A 22,158-nucleotide genomic window follows, 5' to 3' on the forward strand; every position below is an offset into this window, starting at 1 on the left:
CTATCTCTCACACGGTCTCTATCTCTCACACGGTCTCTATCTCTCACACGGTCTCTATCTCTCACACGGTCTCTATCTCTCACACGGTCTCTATCTCTCACACGGTCTCTCTCTCTCTCACGGTCTCTCTCTCTCTCACGGTCTCTCTCTCTCTCACGGTCTTTCTCTCTCACGGTCTTTCTCTCTCACGGTCTTTCTCTCTCACGGTCTCTCTCTCACGGTCTCTCTCTCACGGTCTCTCTCTCACACGGTCTCTCTCTCACACGGTCTCTCTCTCACACGGTCTCTCTCTCTCACACGGTCTCTATCTCTCACACGGTCTCTATCTCTCACACGGTCTCTATCTCTCTCACGGTCTCTATCTCTCTCACGGTCTCTATCTCTCTCACGGTCTCTATCTCTCTCACGGTCTCTATCTCTCTCACGGTCTCTATCTCTCTCACGGTCTCTATCTCTCTCACGGTCTCTATCTCTCTCACGGTCTCTATCTCTCTCACGGTCTCTATCTCTCTCACGGTCTCTCTCTCTTTCTCACGGTCTATCTTTCTTTCTCTTTCTCACGGTCTATCTTTCTTTCTCTTTCTCACGGTCTATCTTTCTTTCTCTTTCTCACGGTCTATCTTTCTTTCTCTTTCTCACGGTCTATTTATCTTTCTCTTTCTCACGGTCTATTTATCTTTCTCTTTCTCACGGTCTATTTATCTTTCTCTTTCTCACGGTCTATTTATCTTTCTCTTTCTCACGGTCTATTTATCTTTCTCTTTCTCACGGTCTATTTATCTTTCTCTTTCTCAGGGTCTATTTCTCTTTCTCATGTTCTATCTCTCTTTCTCTTTCTCACGATCTATCTCTCTTTCTCTTTCTCACGATCTATCTCTCTTTCTCTTTCTCACGATCTATCTCTCTTTCTCTTTCTCACGATCTATCTCTCTTTCTCTTTCTCACGATCTATCTCTCTTTCTCTTTCTCACGATCTATCTCTCTTTCTCTTTCTCACGATCTATCTCTCTTTCTCTTTCTCACGATCTATCTCTCTTTCTCTTTCTCACGATCTATCTCTCTTTCTCTTTCTCACGATCTATCTCTCTTTCTCTTTCTCACGATCTATCTCTCTTTCTCTTTCTCACGATCTATCTCTCTTTCTCACGATCTATCTCTCTTTCTCACGATCTATCTCTCTTTCTCACGATCTATCTCTCTTTCTCACGGTCTATCTCTCTTTCTCACGGTCTATCTCTCTTTCTCACGGTATATCTCTCTTTCTCACGGTATATCTCTCTTTCTCACGGTATGTCTCTCCTTCTCACGGTCTGTCTCTCTTTCTCACGGTCTGTCTCTCTTTCTCACGGTCTGTCTCCTTTTCTCACGGTCTGTCTCTCTTTCTCACGGTCTGTCTCTCTTTCTCACGGTCTGTCTCTCTTTCTCACGGTCTGTCTCTCTTTCTCACGGTCTGTCTCTCTTTCTCACGGTCTGTCTCTCTTTCTCACGGTCTGTCTCTCTTTCTCACGGTCTGTCACTCTTTCTCACGGTCTGTCACTCTTTCTCACGGTCTGTCTCTCTTTCTCACGGTCTGTCTCTCTTTCTCACGGTCTGTCTCTCTTTCTCACGGTCTGTCTCTCTTTCTCACGGTCTGTCTCTCTTTCTCACGGTCTGTCTCTCTTTCTCACGGTCTGTCTCTCTTTCTCACGGTCTATCTCTCTTTCTCTTTCTCACGGTCTATCTCTCTTTCTCTTTCTCACGGTATATCTCTCTTTCTCTTTCTCACGGTATATCTCTCTTTCTCTTTCTCACGGTATATCTCTCTTTCTCTTTCTAACGGTATATCTCTCTTTCTCTTTCTAACGGTATATCTCTCTTTCTCTTTCTAACGGTATATCTCTCTTTCTCTTTCTAACGGTCTATCTCTCTTTCTCTTTCTAACGGTCTATCTCTCTTTCTCTTTCTAACGGTCTATCTCTCTTTCTCTTTCTAACGGTCTATCTCTCTTTCTCTTTCTAACGGTCTATCTCTGTTTCTCTTTCTAACGGTCTATCTCTCTTTCTCTTTCTCATGGTCTATCTCTCTTTCTCACGGTCAATCTCTGTCTCTCTCTGGTTGTCACGGTCTATCTCTGTCTCTCTCTGGTTGTCACGGTTTATCTCTGTCTCTCTCTGGTTCCCTTTCTTTCTCACCCTTTTTTTGCTACCTCTTGTGTCCTAATTTTTGCTACACTTCCCCCCCCCTAAATTTGACCTACCTCTTTTTCCCTTTGTCCCTAAATTTAAGCTAGCTGTTTCTACACTTATTTTTAGCTGGCTCTTTCTCCCCTAATTTTTAGCTATGTTTCTCCCTTTCCTTTTTCGCTCCCTATTTATCCTTCCCTTTTTCACGCTCTCTCCCGACCCTCATTTTTCGCGAATCCCCATTTTTCTAGCTCTCTCTCCCCCAATTTTTCTAGCTCTCTCCCGCCCCCACTTTTCTTGCTCCCCCCATATTTCTAGCTCTCCCCCCATTCTTCTAGCTCCCCCACCATTTTTCTATATTGCCCTTATTTTTTCTAGCTCTTAACCCCCATTTTTATAGCTCTATATTCCCTTTTTAGCTTGCTCCTCCTGTTTTTCCTTATGTCCCCCTTGTTCGTTAACTCTTTTCCCTCTCTAGCCTTTGCTTACTTTTTGAGATACCTCATATAATCAGTCAGCTCATGATCGTTCACTTTGATTTCTAGCAATTTCGGCTGATGTCAAATAAAACTAAATATAAAACATGTTCTAAGACACAGTAGTTAGACCGCATAAATTGAGGCCCCTTAATGCCCTCTTTCGGCAGATATTATTTACTTCTGAGCCGATTTATTTGCAATGGCGATACAGCCAAAACATTTGATGTATTTCAATATAAAATAAGCCCCATTATTATTGTTATAGGTTCGAAGTGTTATGCAATCGAGAGTTGATCAAAATATGTTGACACAGAATTACTATTTACCAAGGTTGCACAATTATGATTGGAATCTTAATTTTCTCCAAAGAAATCTGCGGAATAAGAATGAGGTCATTTATTCCAAAATTGAAATGTATAACGATTCGAATGTTGTTTGCTTTTTGTTCCCGTCTTTGAATATCAAAATGATCAAAGGCTATCGACTCAAAAGATTGATTTAACGAGGGAGAAAATGAATATGAAGGCTAAATTAATTTTCTTCAAAATAAAAGGTGCGTCTTGAAAGAGATGCGACTGAAGTTGCTGCGATGCATTTAACATTTTTACGTTAATAACATCGACATTCTGTCACGCTTGATTTTAAATTATTTTAAACACATCTCTCATGGAATGAACGTTTTATCTTGCCTAGAGTTTATACCCGGCTTCGATACCTAGTAGGTTAGTGAACTTTTCTTTTTCTGGAAACAGTTTTTCTACAGAAAAGATATTGCCAGCCTCTTTTTGCTTTATTATTTGTATGGCAAGTGCTCGTCTGATCTAGCTTTGGCCCTCTCCTTGTCGAACTTTCACAAGAAAACACTCGACTTATTAAAATCAGAACCAACAATTCTCCCACACTTTATATAAGTGCCTAAATCTAAACGCTGATTCGATTGACAGAGCGTCTTAACTAAAACTGCCCAGACCTGGAACACTGTTCCGCGGGCCTGCTTCCCGGCCGAATACAATATCGGAGCTTAAAGTATGATGTAAACAGTCCATCTGTAAATTTGAACTAAAAACACACACACAAATACAAATAAACTTAAATCATAATCACCTTACATTCAATAACTATTTTACCTCGGCCATTATTAAAAAAATCATATGTAAAATGTGTTGTATGCGTGTATTTGTATAATATTCTTGTAATTTTATAGAAAAAAGCGTAAAAGATAGTGCTTAAACCTTAAATTCTATACTAAAAGTTTTACCATCGACTACAGCCAAAACGGCCCCTTATCTCCAAGGTAAAATTTCAGATAGCTCATAATGATATAAAAACTATAAATATATATTGTTTCTACATTCTTATAGTACGGGGCTTGAACTAGCTATTGTTTTCTTTTGCTTTGCTGTGTTTTCGGGAGTTTCGTTTCGAATACCAAACTCTGCTTTTGTTTATTTCTCCTATAAGGCAAGTTATCGCCACATGTTTTGCAGCTAAAATGGTGTGCAAATGTCCGGCCCCTAAGCTTCACTCCAAAGTAAGCATGATCTGCCTTCTTCCAAAAAATATTTGCTAGTCGACGATGAAGAATCACGTGACCACATATGTAGTAGAACCTATCACCAGGATTTGCATCTCATTTTCTCTCAATCCAACATTACTGTTCAAAATAGAAACACAAGAAGCACTAATTCTTGTAAAAAGCACAAATTCTTACAAAATCATCCATATTGATTGGAGATCACACTTTCCTAAACCATTTTCAGTTTCAGTGTTGTCAATGTAGTCAATTCAGTTTGGGTTTCAGCTTCCTGAAAGTACACAAAAACATTAGGTGTCAGTATCAGTTTCGAGAAGCTACAGTATAATTTTTATACAAAATAAAAAATAAAAAGAGTAGGCTACACATGCAGCCTCGTGTTTCTTGTACTTAATTCTATTCAATGCCAAAAATCGCACTTCTCATATCTAAAAACCAAGACCTGATCCAAGGAAACGGAAAGCATTTTTTGGATTCAGCGCACTAAAAAACCTTTACTTACTTGAAAAACATCGGACATTTACGAATAAATAAATAAACGCAGGCTAAATGTAATATAAATCTCACCTGCCTATTAAAATGTATGTATATATGTGCATATGTTTGCCTAAAACTTTCGACAGAGGTAATGTATTTCCAGATATCGGAATCGTTTTGAAGCTGGGTCCTTTTGGAGGACAAACATCGAAAAATTGTTTAAAAACATTAACGCCTTTCCCTTTAACTGGGCATTTTTCTACAGGGAGGTGTCGCTTTTTTCGCCGATATTTTCGAAAGTCATCCCCTCTTTTCGATTGACTAGCCTTAATTTAAACCTTCGCCACTTTCCGTTTGGCGATGGATGCAACGGCAACGTCAAGTTTTTTTCATGTTCTTTTCATGCTTTGCGGTAAGGGTTCCAGCCTGCCTACCTACTACACACACATCAAAACACCAAGGCAACGCCGGATATCTAGGCTAGTTTATAAAAAAAAAGCTTTGTCATTCATAGTAAATTGTAAACAGTAAGCCTACACACACACACACACACACACACACACACATATATATATATAATGAAAATCACAATTGAATTTACCAAAATGATCCAAGATGGTAAAATTAAAGTAAATTATAAATATTAAAGAATTAATATTTATAAAATTATATCCGCCAGATATAAAAGCTCGATAATGCCAAATAGGAAATAAAGCTTATAATATGAGCAAACAGTTAAGGAAATAGGTTAAAAACCACTGTGAAATGAGTTAAAAACATATTGAATCTGAATAGGAAACACTAGATAAATGGATAGTCCTTAATCCGGGGAGTTTCGAAGAAATACTCTCCTTCTCATCAGAGGGTAGGAATTAGCAAAATGCAGGATCGGATTCATCAAATAGTTCTGCATGCAAAATCCGATCCTGCATTTTGCTAATTCCTACCCTCTGATGAGAAGGAGAGTATTTCTTCGAAACTCCGCTGATTAAGGACTATCCATTTATCTAGTGTTTCCTTTTCAGATTAAATATGTTTTTAACTCATTTCAAAGTGTTTTTAACATATTTTATTAACTGTTTGCTCATATATATATATATATATATATATATATATATAGCTTTACTCTTTTTAACTCTAAATTTAAACTAATATAACAAAGTTAAATTTAATCATTCTTCGTAAGTGTGCGATGCTTATGATTGAAATGTTTTACTTATAGATTTCTATGCCTTTCAAACTGTACTTACCTCTGCGTGTAAACCTTATATTTCAAAAGTTCATTTTAATCGTCCTTTCATCGTGAAATTTGAAATATTAGTTACAATTTAAATGTAAATTTGGTCGTCTGTTTTATATTCTTATGTTGCTTAGTGTTTTTAAATATGTTAATTAAACTGTCATGGTTACAATTGAAATTATTTTTATTGTTCGCCATGTTTTAATTTCACTAAAACGTCCATGATTCAGTGTCACTGTAAGTCTGAAGCCTATTTGTCGCATAATGATCATCGGTTCATGGTGCTTACTTAAAAATATGATTTGTTATTACTTATGCTTACAGTTGAAAGAGAATTTGATCGATATACGCGTAGATTAAAGGAACACATCTTAAGAATTTCTGTTTTTGTTATTTTCGACAAAGATAATAAACATCAATAGCAAAATTAATTTCCTTCAAAATATGGGTCTCATCAAAAAACTAGACTAATGGTTTAATCATTAATAGCAAAATGGCCTATCAAGAGGCGTTAATTTTCTTCAAAACACAAAGGGCGTTTTTCTTTTAAATATAATCACACCGCTGATCATTAAACTAAGACTGAATCGCAAATATTAAAAAAGAAAAATAGCAATATGAAACGCATTTTTGGGTCGGTAAATGTTTTCAACCAACCTTGAAGTAAAATAACATTTAAGAGGACTGTCTTATTCTAATATCATTTTATAGGTTTCGTTCTATGTTTATGATATTTCGCCGATTTGAAAAAAAGTGAAAATGCATTGTAGAACAAGTAACACTAAATGAAATATATAGCACGTCATTTTATATTAATAAGTTTTATATTACTAAAAGTAACTAGCCGGGGATCCCGGCGTTGTCTGGGTGTTTGGAGGTGTGTGCCGCCCCCCCAAAAAAAAACAATACAAAACAGTTGTATTCAGGAAGGCACGAATCCCTACCGCGATGGAGAAAAGAAACGTGAAATAAAAGTGACGTACTTGCCGTTACGTCCATTGCCAAACCTGTAGGGGGAAGGTTTAAATAAGGGCTAGTAAATCGAAAATGGGGGATGACTTTCGAAAACATCAGCGAACAAAAAGCGGCATCTGCTTGTAGAAAAAATATCAGTGAAGGTGAAGGAATTAGTTTTTAGCCAACTTTTCGATATTTGTACGACGGTTCTAGGTTCAATCCTTGGCTAGGGAGAAATGCTATTCTAGCGCCCCTGATGAGATGTAATACAACGAAACAGGACTGCATGAAACTCAGATAATTTTGTGTTCCTTAACTGCCATATATATATATATATATATATATATATATATATATATATGGCATTTAAGGCACACACAATTTTCTGGCTTTCATTCTCATGAACATTCGTAGCATAATATATATATATATATATTATATATTTTTCTTTATATTTATATATATATATATATATATATATATTGCACATAAACCTGAGGAATTCTTACGAGAGTGATAGTAGATGTAGCTTAACTGCAATATATATTTCCATAACTTACTACCTAGCTCTACTTATAGACCGAGCACAGTTGAAGTAAATACTTAAAATGTACGTATAGAATGATATATTTTTATAATAATTTGTGTTTACATGAAATAGTTTATATATATATATATATATATATATATATATATATATATATAAATATGTGTGTGTGTGCCTAGCCCTTTTTTATGGAGCGTGTATATGATCATGCATTACCAATACAAATGCTAATTTATGTTGGTACATATATACGAGCAGCAGAAATACGTATATTTGATGCATGTGTGCATGTGATATGGTGATAATTTTTTAAATGTTCATTTTGTTTATTTTGTCTGTTCACGCTGTTTCCAGCATTATTTTATATTCATTGATTTTTCTAGATGTTAGCTCATAATCAGATAGTAAATCTTCTTCGTGGATCCCCTGCTATGAATTCTAATACAATACAACAAAAATAACACAGAAAAGACAAAAAGTCAGAACATATACAAAACATAATATCAAAAAAAAAAAAAGGCGTAAGAAACTTTGCAAATGTTTGATTGAGTAGAATCTTATACCTTTTTTTTTTTTTTTTTTTACAAAATCCAAAAAAATGTGTATTACATTCTATGACATTATGGTTCATATACGTGTAGGCAAGCAACTTAAGTGTATAATATAAATCATGCAAACACATACACCCATAAATACACCTAGATACACACACACACACATATATATATATATATATATATATAGGTTTATAAAAATCAATAACAAGGTCACTATTGCAAATATTAATGTGTTGATCTTCTGACCGTTTATTTCTAAAAGCGTGTAAAATATTCAATTAAAAACAGCACCTGTTTCGTAGCGCTGCATCAGTTATGCAAAGGATGTTTCAATTTTTGAATTCATTCCGCTCTTGCTTATTAGCAAAAAGGAATTATCAAATTTTAAAGAAAAATAAATGAACATGTGCGGTATAACATAACAGCTGTCCAATCAAATGTTTATCCAACATAAATTCCGCCGATTTTTATTAAATCGAAAAGGTATTCAAACAATCTTGAAATCAGTAACGCCGACATCATCATTTAAAAAAACTAATATTCTTTTTTTTTTCTTTGTTCTTAGTATGTACTAGACTATGCGTAACCCGTTTGATCACTATATGTTATACCTAAGTATGGAATAGTTTGTATATTAATTATGACAAAAATATGCGGTTTTACGCGTACAACAATGGCATCACTTCTAACAAAAAGTATAACATTACTTAATATCCAGAAAACTACTTATTTGAAGAAAACTTTAAACGAAACAGCCATGTTTAGTGTATCCGAAAACTTTTAAGTCATTTTAAACGAAATAAGTGAGTACAATATAAGTTCCGTTGTTCTAGAACTACAACAGATGTGCTTACAGTTATATCTCATAGGATTAGCGAATCTTTCGATGGAGGCTACCTTTCTGGGGCAATTGCTTTTAACATATCCAAACCCTTTGATAGGGGGTGTCATAAAGGTTTACTTCACAAGATCCCCAGCTACGGTATAGTTGGAAACGTCATTTCTGTTATTAAATCATTTCACTCTGATTGGTTCATGAGAGAAGTGGTGGATGGGCAGAAATCCTAAGCTCACAGTATTAATGCTGGAGTCCCTCAGCGCTCAATCCGACGCTCAGCTCGCTTTCTGATCTACATTAACGATCTTCCAAATCACATCCTTACATCATTCATAGACATATATGCTGATGCCACTACTATCTATGGTAGCACATCAAAGACAATCAAGTTCTCTCTAACGTTCTCTCTCTCCTCTGATCCAGAACCCGTGGTACAATGGGGAAAGAGGTGGCTGGTTAATTTTAATGCATCTAAAACGAAACTTCAATCAACATTATGATCCCCATCTGGCATCAATTTAAATGAATGGCTCTAGTCTTGGGGAGTCTTCATGTTTTGACAAGCTTCTGTGATTCACCTTTACTCCTGATCTAGAATGGAACCCATACATCGAATATGTTGCCAAAATCGCAGGGAAAATGGTGGGATCCTTTTATCGATCCAGTAGATATCTCACTGTTGATTCAATTCTCTACCTCTATAAAAGCTGGTACGTCCAAGAATCGAGTACTGTTGCCACATCTCAGCAGAGGCTGCTAGAAATGACTTATACTGCCCTGATAGAGTTCAAAATAGATTTCGTAGCCTAGTAAGACATGCCCTTATCTCTTTCCTGCAAACTCTTTCTCAAATTACACATGTTGCGAGTCTACTTTTTCGCTATCGTTATTTGATGGCAAATGTTTGTCTGAGCCCCAATCTATGCCCGCCTCGCACAACTTTCCCGAGAAACATTCGTCTAGCTGAAAACACTATCAATAATTTCCCCCACTCTTTATCTATGCCTAAACCTAAACGCTGATTCCGTGAACGGAGTTTCTTTCTTAGAACTGCACGTCTCGTTTGATTCTTTCTAGCTTACTATAATACGGTTGTGTTCAAGTCCAACGTAAACATGTTGATGAGCCGTTTCACTTAAATTAAGAATTTTACCGAGTTTCCATTACTAACGATTACTATAATGTCCAATTGACTCGTGCACTCTCTTTAACTTTAATTCTCGAGTGGATTCTGAGCCTTGATAATTCTCTATGGAAAAAATGTTACGTTGGAAACTAAGTAAAAATTTGCCGAAACTTATAATATTTACTTAAAAATCTGTATTATATAGTATGTCATTGGAACATAAAAATTTGTCCGAAGTAACATCCACCGAAAGTCTTTGTAAACAAAAAAAGTGCAACTCTAAATGAAATCAAATCCATAACGTTCGCCGGCGCTGTTGGATATGTCATTATAGATTCCAGAGAGACAACTCTATTTTATTAAGTCATTAGCGTACATTGAGCACCCACCTTTTGAACATTTTCGCTCTCCATTTCGTATGTTTGTTTCTCTTTTAAAATTCCCCGTGAAAAAAAAACCCATGTATTAATTCCATAGCATATGTTATTTTCTGTGTCACGCTTACATCCAGGCTGTTTTATTGCTATGCACTTTCATGTCTTGTAATATATAATTTTATCAAGAATTTTCCATAAGTTTTGGTTTCGGTGTTGATTATATCTGATAACATTTAAGGCATTTAATGTTTTTATAAACAGTTTTACTAAGAATTCTTCACACTTTTTGTTTCGGTTTCGATTATAGTGATTGCACTCAATAATCTATTTTTTAAAATAATTTTATAACGAGTTCTGCCTAAGTGTTGGTGTCGGTTTTGAATATAGATAAAAAGAACTAAAGTTATATATACATATATATATATATATGTATATATATATATATATATATATGAATATATATATATATATATATATAATCGGGTTAAAATAGCTGAAATTAACACTTTCGCGCTTATTGAAACAAATGTTTCCTTGCTTTGTCTAAAACTGTCTGAAAATTTGTAACTAACTGATTTCGATAACATTTTGTTTCGTATACTTCGCGATAATTCTTCGTTGTGCTCCTGGCGCTATTTGACGGCTAATAAAAACACCCCATTTTGGGGTCTATTTGTAAAATATTTGTCCAACATATTCTGTGTATATCTATTTAGCTGTTTTGCATGGTGCTGAACTCAAATTTAAATATGTTTATCCCTTAGGGACTTTGGGGGTATAATGGGGTGGGGGCAAATGCTGAACTTTGATATTTGTTTCGCCTCCTTTGTACTCCTGGGATAAATGCATGCTTCATTTTTTTTTACTTTTTACAAGTTATATAATTTTGTTCGGTTTGGAGTAAGTAGACAAAGCATACATTTTTTTTTTAATATTGCACGTGTGTGAAGGACATTTTTTAAATATACTTTCAAACGATCAGATACAAAGATCCATTTATTTTCGTATTAAATATAATATTTCTCATCACTTTAAATCAATATTTTAAATATGTAACACAAAAGGAGGGCAATATTATAACATGAGTCAATGAAGTTTAGTCCAAAAACCACGAAAGTGGTCTTTACTTGCCTGACCTATTTCCGTTTCTCTTAAATTAGTTTTACAATAAAAAAAACTAACAACACCTTTTTTAATTGGTTGGGGCTAAAATCAAGATATTAATTTAGATCCATGTCAAAGGAACCTATATCAAAAATATCAAGTGTTTAAACCCAAAATATGCCGGAGTTTAGTACAGTTCTCAAAAAGTAAAATCGTATGACTTTGAGTCCTTTATCGCCAAATTTCTGACCGAAAACCGACCACAAAGATTTTTCCAAATCTCAGTACCTTGTATATCAAATTTCGAGTCAGTAGACTAAAAATTGACAGTTATTGCGCAAGGAAATGTACACACAGACACGTTCACTTTTGTGTGCGTGTGTGTATGTGTGTATATATATATATATATTTGTTCCGCATGCCTATTAAGTTACTTGTAAATATAAATTATATATGTTTTTTTTACCTCGTATTTATAAGCCCACATACATTTGACACTAAATAACAACGCATTATGATTCTTACACATATGTGATATATTAGTATAAGTATGAAGATTATGCCCACTAGCCGTTGGAGAAATTCTATTGTAAAGTGCTACTAACAAATGGACATAATTTACAAAAAACTGCAATGTCACAAAACCACGAAAGGTCAAGTTGTAACTGGGTGTTTACTTGTCTGACCATAAAAAAAAAATAGCAAAACCTTTTTTCTTGTAGAAAAGTGTATAGTTTAACAATTTAGAGTTAAAAATGCTATAGATTAAATCATACACATACGTTGGGAGTATAGTTTAGTTTAACATGACAAACATCCTAATACTATATTTGTTTTATTTTAATATACTTTCGCAAAAAGAAATACTGTAACGAGTACCGAGCTTATGCATTAATTCGTTGTATTAACTACTTAAAACCTTGGTATAAGATAAGCTGACCATACTGGACATGGTTAGTCTAACATTTTTTAATAAAAGCATGCGCTTGTCACATTTCATAAAAGCGTCTGCTTCTAGTCTTCAAAGTTTCAGCAGGGCGTAATAATTTTCGCTGTAGAATGAATGTAGAATTCTTGCTGTTAATCACTTCTAACGACGCCAAAAAGACGTTACGTTGTCTATACTTCGCGATAACTCTTGGTTGTGCCCCAGGGGCTCTTTGCGGACAAAGAAAAACATTCCATTTTTAGGGCTATTTTACAATATCTGTCCAAATCTTTTCTTTAGTCAGTGCGCGCTAGCGCGTACAACGATAGTCATCACTTCTAACAAAAATATTACATTACTTAATGTCCGGAAAATTATTTATTTGTAGAAAACTTTAACTGTAAGGAGGCGGAGGCGATGCCATATCAACCTCTTGATGTAAAGAGTATTACCTATTTTTATTGTGTGTAAAACGTGAAAATATAGGTGCTGTTGGCTTGGCGTTCAACAAACATCCCTACATAATGGGCAGCTCGATGTACTTTCCTCCGCAGGGATAGTAGCATACAGAGTTCCGCTACTTTTCGGACACAAACCATATCTGCAATTTAAGAGATCAGTGTTTGACAAATCGGAATCACACCAGTTATATGCGGAAGTAAATTATACAAGCAACGTATACGGAAGATGATACCAGCATCAATATTGATCTTGCCACAAATGTAGATTTTTATTCAAGCGACCATACAAAAAGCTAATAATAAAATATAACATTAAACCGGAAAGCAAAAATAGTCGATATAATGTTTATTTTATTTTATCACACAAGGAATGGAAAAAATTGTTCATGAAAATCGGAACATTTGCATTATCGGAAAATTTTAGTAAAAAAAAAATTGTTAAAAAAAAAGACAAGAATATGTATTAAAAATTGGGATGAAGAGATTGAACATTTTCTCTCTTTTGCTATAAGGCAAGAATCAACATATCATTGAGAAATACATTTTCTGGTGTTCTTTATAATACAGCAAGCTATGAGGAAAGTTCGTATATTTTAGCGTCCCTAGAGATCGATATGGAAATCATTTGATATAAATCATGAAGGCTGCGTAGGCCGACCTTAAAAGCGTTTACTAAGCTTATTAAAAAAGAGACAAAGCGCAGAATATCGATGAGTGTAAAAATCCTTGAATAATGCAACAAAGAAGAACTCGAATCAACAAAAAATGCCTGACAATAGTGTATTCATATAAAAAAGGGCTCCAACAACCTCAATGATCAGACCTGCATTTGAAAATCGTATTTGCATTACCAAATATTTTTTAAAATCCTATTTCCGATATTGTTGTCTTGCGTTTGCTAAACATGATGTCTTTTTTTAATATGACACTCTTTCTACTAAAGTTCTTATTTTTGAATTAAATGGTATCCGGTTCCGAGGTTCCATTAAATTTCTTAGGGCTTATGGGCTAACCTCTATTGCTGTTCGTGTTACAGGAGTCGATCTTTGTAATCGACATTATCATTAATAAAACACGACACACTAAGGAAAAATTAACAAAACGCGTATGATCAATGTAAAGCTATTAATATTTTATTCCACCAAATAAGTAAAGGACTGAAAGAGTTGGTTTAAATGCGGAATGCTATCACCTGGAGGAAACTAATAGGAAAGCCTGGATAACATTGCTGTAACTTAGATATACATACGGATGAAATAGTACGATGGGATTACCTGTATGTTTATGTATAAGCCAACATTAAACGCGTTCAGTAAGCTTTTGATTAAGTAAATGACAGCTTATTTACAGAAGATGAAAAAAAATGAAAACCTTTGAGTTCCAAAAATTGTGATGCCAATAAAACAAGCGACGTCCTGAGCTCCATATCTTTTTTATCGCATATTTGCCACTATTTACAATACCCTTTTGCAGGCGATGAGCGATACATTGTCGGTAAAAACCTGCACTGCGATTTAGTCACATTATTGTCGGCACTCTGAAATCGACAAACCAGTCTTCTAACTGTGTTCACATCTACATCGACATTAAAAACGTTCAATAAACGCTTCCGAATGCTGAAATGTAATGTCACTATTCTACTTCTGACACTTATCCATGGCAGAGGCTGCGTACTACTTTTTCACTTCGTCAATATCTGCAACAAAGAGACGCATCTTTTACCTCGTTAATACACAAGTTTATTCATACTACAATGCGATTTGCAATCCCTTTGATCGATTTATTCAAAATTATCGGGCACATTTATATTCTATTTGGTTCCAAATTGAACACGTATCTTCCACGTAAGTAAACAGACTTATCCCGTCCTTCAATTTTAGCATTCACAGAAAGGTAAACGCTTACTACACGTGAGAACGCTTTCTTTTTATTCCCTGTGTTTTTGTTTCCTTCTAATGTATATCTAAAACCTATTTACTGGTAAAATTACAAAACTACTCTGTAAAGTACGGCATAATTATATTTGTTATAGATATATATTTTGAAACGTACGTTTCATTAATCATACTTAATTAATGATTATAATCCTTCACGTTTATTCCTTAAAAATGATCCAAAAAAAGTACATGATCTCTGAAAGAAATAAACATTATACCAGTTGTGACAGTAGCAACTTGCCTAATAAAAAATAATCTTCGAAAATACTTCGAAGTAATCCCTGTAAAACCCAGCTGGAAGGAAATACAGATAACATCCATAAAGGGAACAGTGTCTATTCTTAAAAGAGCTTTCGGATATAAATTTAAACTGTAATAGAATCAAGTGTTAGACCCAGGAAGGAACCCCTGTATCTCTTCAAACTAACAAAAGTTACATAAAAATGAATGAGTTTGAGTATAAACAATATCTATGTGTAAGATTAAATAATCGTCACTCTTTTGTTGCTATCGAGCCTTGCTAATCTTTATTCCCCATGATGTTGAATTTATGCTACCTTAGCCCGTGACTATATTATCTATATATCTATAAAAGTGAACGTGTCTGCCTGTCTGTCTGTGTACATTTCCCTACGCAATAACTCTGTCAATTTTTAGTCTATAGACTCGAAATTTGAAATACCGGGTACTGAGATTTGGGAAAATCGATGTGACGGGTGTCAGCCAGAAATTTGGCTGTTAAGGGGTCAAATTTCAACGATTTGACCTTTAAGAACTCTACCCAACTCCTCCGACAATTTTGGGTCTAGACACTTGAAATTTTAGATATAGGTTCCTTGAACCTGGATCTAACTTAATAAAGTGATTTGAGCCGGAAACTATAAATTTTAAGGGGTCATAATAGGGGTCAAATTAAAAAAAAAATTACTCTTTTTTTTTTTTGCTCAGCATACACCTCCAAACACCCGGGCAACGCCGGGCTGAAATGCTAGTTATATATAAGCTATATTTATCATTCAATGGCAAGTTCATGTACGCCTATCCTTAAGTAGTCTTGCCTTGATTGTAAGTGGAGAAACGAAGCAACGAGAGATCTAGAGCAATCAACTTTTTGTTTTGCTATTGTAGAATTAGCCAATAAAATTCATCACTACATTGCGAATGAACACCGCATTAATTTCCTTTCAATCTGGTCCATGTCTACCTGAGGGATAAAACTGATTTTAACAGAAGCCAATCTATCGGTGTGTGAGAACATGAGAAGATTACGTTCTGATTTTTTCATTCACGTTTAAAGTAGAGAGAAATCTGCTGAAACCTTAATGATTTCATGCGTTTTTGACAGACTGTACATACCGACAAAGCGGTGCTTGGTCGTGAAATTTTTGTAGCAGGAGGTACGCAATCTCGAACCGCGTCGCTCCTGAGTCGACATTGCCTAATACCAGTGGCAAATGATTTATCTGCACATGACGACTGGAAATAAATGCAGAGATAAGCGGAGGGCACATACATCGCCTAGAATTCCCAAATGGTCATTCACCTATTAGTAACCAAAGTCCCCCTTGCTTAACTTCGATAATCTAACGAGAACCGGTGTGTCAACGCGATTATTCCATATATATATAATATATATATATATATATATATATATATATATATATATATATATATATATATAATCAGCTCTGAGTCCCATTCTAAGGGTCATTAAACGATCGCCCATGTCTGAGGTACAGGGTTAAACTGAAAGACAATCTGAACCTGAACCCAAACACTTTTGAAGAAGATGCTGCGGATAGAAAATGGTTGAGGGGAAAAATGTTTTGCGGGCATTAACACATACATTGACACACGGCTATCGAATCAAACACATCTCTGTAGAGCAAGAGTACGAACAGCACCTTCCCAGCCTGTATTCTGGGAGTCGTGCGGCCTGGTTTGTGGGAGTTTGCGGCACAAGCATTGAAGGCAGAGTGAAAATGCGAATTTTTGGCCCTCATGCTTCGAACACGATATATATATATATATATATATATATATATATATATATATATATAACCTCCCTTGGAGTTAAGCAACGATGAGCCTGGCCAGTACCAGAAGCGTGACAATTTTGGGAATGCAAGGCGCCGTATGTGTTGGAGACTACTCCTGCATCTATTATCACGCTAGCTCGCTGATTTTTCAATTCACGTTTAAAGTAGACAGAAATCTCCTTAAAACCTCAATAGTTTCATGCGTTTGTTTGAAAAGTCGTCAATCGATCGGCATCTTACCCCCTCCTGTTTATAAAAAGTTATACATCACTAGACAGGTAAAATGAAGTGGCTAATCATCTTACCCCTCCACGATTATAAAAAGGTAATACATCACTAGACAGGTTAATTGAAGTGGCTAAGAATCTTACCCCTCCATGATTATAAAAAGGGTATACATCACTAGACAGGTTAATTGAAGTCGCTACGCCGATTCATTTTTGTGAAGTGTTCAAACGAATACTCCAACAAATACAATTTCTTTTAAACATTGACAGAGAAACAGGTAAGTATTAATTAATGCTCTTTTAATTCTAAGCATAAAAATGTGCGATATCGTATGTCATAAAGCATAATATTGAAGTATTTGCGTGGTCGTTTAGTTTTATGGCAGATAAACTATTTTCTGGTTATTTAATGTTGACTTCAGTAATATTAGGGAAAAAATGTTAAACTTCAAATTGTTTTAAATATCAATATTTCGTCCTGTTTGATTGACTTATCTTTTGTAGCGTGTCATATGAACACAGTCTGTGTGATGTAAAGCTTCAAGTAATTTTGTAAAAAAAAACATACATTTTTTAAATAATAAAATATTAAATCTATTTTTTTGTTATTTTTGTCGCATTGTTTTACGGTATATAACATTTGTTGGTTAAGATCATTGTGAAAAATATTTTCCTTTTTTTGTTTTTTAAATTTTACCTGCGTTTGTTATATAATCAAAACCGTGTTTATGGAGTTTAATTTTGTTTTGTAGAACATTATTTTATGTTGCAAAGGCAATTAGAAATAAAAACATCAAGCTATACATATATATGAAAAAAGTGAAATGGCCTGTCTGTGTGTGTGTATTTCCCTACCAAGCAATTCCGTCAATTTTCAGTCTACAGACTCGATATTTGAAATAACGAGTATTGAGATGTATAAAAGTCTTAACTACTTTTCTCTCGGAAATTTTTCTGTCAAAGGGTCAAAAATCAACGATTTGACCTTAGATATCTGAAGCAAACTGCACCGAAACTTTTGGACTAAAATACTTGAAATTTTTCATATGCTACTTGGATGTTGATCAAACATTTACATTCGAAATAAACGTTTACAGGTCAAAATTGGGATCAAATTTTTAAAATAAATGAACTCTATTGTCTCTACTAGATGACTCAGTTAATTTGTAGTCTAAACATTTGAAGTTTTACATAAAGTGTATTCAAACACAGGGCAAGCTATTACTTTATTTTTGGCCGAAAATGTTGCTGCCAGGGGGTAAAAGTTGAATAAGTGTTTCCTTTGCGTTCTCTAGGAAACTGTTTATTCAATTTTGGGCGTAACTCTTCTAATTTTTTAATAAAGCGTATTCAGACATGAAGTAAGTTTTTTAATAAGGTTTGGACTGATAATTTTGCTGTCAGGATGTCAAAATCAAGAGTTCACCTTTGCAGGCTCTACCAAACTTTTACTCCAATTTTGTGTCCAACCACTTGAAATGTTAGATGCAAATAACCTGGACATGAGTCAAGCATTTTAATATATATATATATATATATATATATATATATATATATATATATATATATATATATATATATATATTTATGCAAATAATGTTATGTTCAGTACATAGGGTCCTGGCAAAGACGAGCTTAACTGCGAGTCTTTAATAAATTACGTTAGAAAACCGATATCTTAAAACAGCCTGATTTTCTAGCATTAAGTTTCGTAGATTATTCTGTCTCGAAGTCCAATTGCTTAAATAGCTTTTATTTACGTTCGCCTTTTCAACTTGGTGGACGGTATGTTTTTCCATTCACTCTACTGTCATTTACATTACGCTTATAGAGTTTCTCTACAAAGTTGAGTCTTACGAGCTAAACTGTCGATTAGTATACTATCTGCAACGTAAGAGTTTTAGTTATAATTGCTTTGCCTCTCGCATTTTAAATACTTCATCAAACTTAGGTTGAAAATATTACTTCAGTTTATCATGTGTAAGTTAGAAATGGTTGGTCATAGCTCCAAGTTTTGGCAAAAAGATACGCGAGTTCGATCTAATTCACCTGAAAAGGGCAGGGGTGACATCAGTCACAACTTTGTGTGGTTTAAAATCAAGATAGGGAGAGAAGTTCGAATAATCTCAATAAAACGATAATTCCCATCGATATACGCGCAAATACAGCGGATGCATCTACAAAAACACGTTTTGCTGTGTACCGTTCACTGTTGCCTTGCCGTTCCATCCTCAGTCTTTTCTGCATTTGATAAATCGGCTGACACTTATCGATGCGTACACATCATTTCCTATTTTCCGCAAATTTTAGTACAAACTGCTGACATCCTGTGAGCAATTTCCTTTCTTTTTTTTTTTTAACGTATTTCATCATTTCCAAGTACCGCTTTATCGCTCGACTCCTCATCGTCTTTTCTTTCCTTACTTTACTCCTCGTAGAACTGGCAATTTCATATATTCTCACTTTTCAGACGTCATGATGCAATAGCTGTCGCAGGTGATCGCCGGAAATCTTTCACCAGGCATGCGCGAAACAGGTGTTTGTCGCTGCTCGCATCTTCTTCCAGCAAAGTCAGCGTTTTTATTTATTTATTTTTAATGTTGTGTGTGTGTATTGTACACGGAACTGGCGCCTACTCGACGCCACTACTGCAGGGCAAAATGACTGTAAAAGAGCCAGCCATGCCATCAGATTCCAGATCGTTTGGACATTTTTTTCCCTGATTTTAAACGAAACTGCCATTTTCTCTCATACTTTGTACAAATACCTACTCGCCTATTTTTTTTTTTTTACATTTTAGTTACTTTTTGATTTATTGTTTTTATTTTTTTATACAAAAAACATCTTTGCAAATCGTTGTCTGCCATTTCTATCTCGGTGGAAGCACATATAGTATGCATTATTTAAATTATTCGGGCAACTGTTCTAATCTATTATATAAATCTCACAGTCTCTTTAAATGTGTGTATATATGTATGTATATATGTATGATTAAAACCATCGACAGAGGCGACGGATTTTCAAGAGATCAGTAGCGTTTTAAAGCTCGGCGCTTCGGTCCATAAATAAAAAAAATGTGTTAAAACATTAATTCCTTCATTCTCAACTAAGCGATATTATTCATATCGCGCTTATAAATCTCGGTAATCTGTCTGTCGCAGTTCTGAAACGTTTTGGTGAACTCGGGAATCTGCACGGAATTAAGTGGAACACCTGATTTAGTTAATGTAGCAGATGTTCGTTCGGTCGGTCGTAATCGGGAAAAAGTCCCACGTGATCCACAACTGTATTTTCAGTGTCGCCCTGAGCGGACAATGTGCTGACACTCTCCTAAAATGTGTAACTTTATAACTGAAGTGCTTTATGTTTTGAGATCCTAGTATACATTTAATGAAGTTTAAACCTGTGTTAATGAAAAAAAAAATAACACCTAACATCCCAGCTAAGTATAGGAATATTACGAATACTGTTTTATTAGATGCTTATTTTCTCGAAAAGCTTTAGTAAATTAAACATTTCCACATCATGCCCGTGAATCTTGTCGAACTTGCTAACGTTTCTCTATCCATCAACTAGCATTAAAATTACAATGTATTCATTTCCTATGCTAGAAAAACTCTCAAATCTTTGAAGTCAACAAAGAGCATAATCAGCGCTAAAAGCAGCAGAATGACTCAACGCCATCTATAAGTATACACGCCCTTTCGAACCTGTACCGGCTTTGACAACATTCATTTAAAAGCCAGTGCAATTTTCCAATATCTAAGAAAAACTTAACTGTACTCCACGAAATGTAACAGAGTTCGGTTAGTAACACAAAAACAATTAATAGATCAAACTAAAAAGACCAACATATATAAAGCTACTTAGAAAAAAAAACACATACACAAAACACGTCGAATTCTAAACAAAGAAAACAATTGGAAAATGTTGGCTTTGTTTAAAATTCGACGTGTTTGTCGTAACTCCGAACACTACTCCTATCCAACCCAGTTACTGACCTCAAGGTAATGGCGTAAAGATGATTCGGGTGCCACCCTGCCTACGAATACTGACAATTGCTCATTCATCCTCCACAAGTTTTTCTCAGCAAGGCGCGGACGAAAAATGGAAGAAAAAAAACAAATGGCGGATGCGTGTGTGTGTTTTATACAGAAATTAAATCTATTAAACTCCATTATGCTCGAGCAACTAAGTAATCCAGAAACATAAAAACCTGAATGGTGTCATATGAAAAGCAGATTAATATGAAACTTTTTTTCTATTTTTAATAAAATTTTAAATTTAGATCGCCAAAAAAAAAAAAACACCAGTTACCACAATTTTTGGCTCGATGGATATCACATATAAATATTGTAAAAGGGTTTTCGAATCAAACATTTTTGTCTAATGATGATTTGCTATAAGAATATGCAAACATATTACAACATAAGTACCTGAATTAAAAAGAAAGTCCATCTTTTGTCTCCCTCTATAGATTCGGGAAATTAAAAAATCCAAAGTTGTACGATAGTTTAGAAGATATACGGTAGCTTCCACATGATTAAATTACATTATATTTTGTCCTGTTTGTATTCATGTATTTTTTACGTCAACTTCATAAGGTTATATATATATATATATATATATATATATATATATATATATATATATATATATATATATATATATATATATAGTAGAGATTTGGAAGGTTGTCACAATGCGAGGAATGAAATAAAGTCGTTGTTGGTAACAACAACGACTTTATTTCATTCCTCGCATTGTGACAACATTCTAAGTCTCTACTACATACCTTCAAGCAAAGTACATGTCAATCCTATATATATATATATATATATATATATATATATATATATATATATATATATATATATATATATAGATGGATATAGATAGATATATATATATATAGATGGATATAGATAGATATATATATATATATATATATATAGATGGATATAGATAGATATATATAGATATATATATATATATATATAGATGGATATAGATAGATATATATAGATATATATATATATATATATATAGATGGATATAGATAGATATATATATAGATATATATATATATATATAGATGGATATAGATAGATATATATAGATATATAGATATAGATATATATATAGATGGATATAGATAGATATATATA

The 22,158-nt window shown here is 34.3% G+C and overlaps 1 long non-coding RNA gene across 1 annotated transcript in view; it reads right to left on the reverse strand.

The window, feature by feature from the left end:
• Positions 1 to 1,165: 1,165 nt before the first annotated feature.
• LOC145241555 (uncharacterized) overlaps positions 1,166 to 22,158 on the reverse strand; it is a 391,973-nt gene continuing 370,980 nt past the window's right edge. The window contains exon 2 of the long non-coding RNA XR_013862581.1: positions 1,166 to 4,446. This is a non-coding gene — a long non-coding RNA (uncharacterized LOC145241555). The remainder of the gene's footprint in view (positions 4,447 to 22,158) is intronic.

The sequence above is a fragment of the Euprymna scolopes genome, chromosome 20 (assembly GCF_053919585.1).
Source record: "Euprymna scolopes isolate OS-2025 chromosome 20, ASM5391958v1, whole genome shotgun sequence".
NCBI classification, from domain to species: Eukaryota; Metazoa; Mollusca; class Cephalopoda; order Sepiida; family Sepiolidae; genus Euprymna; species Euprymna scolopes.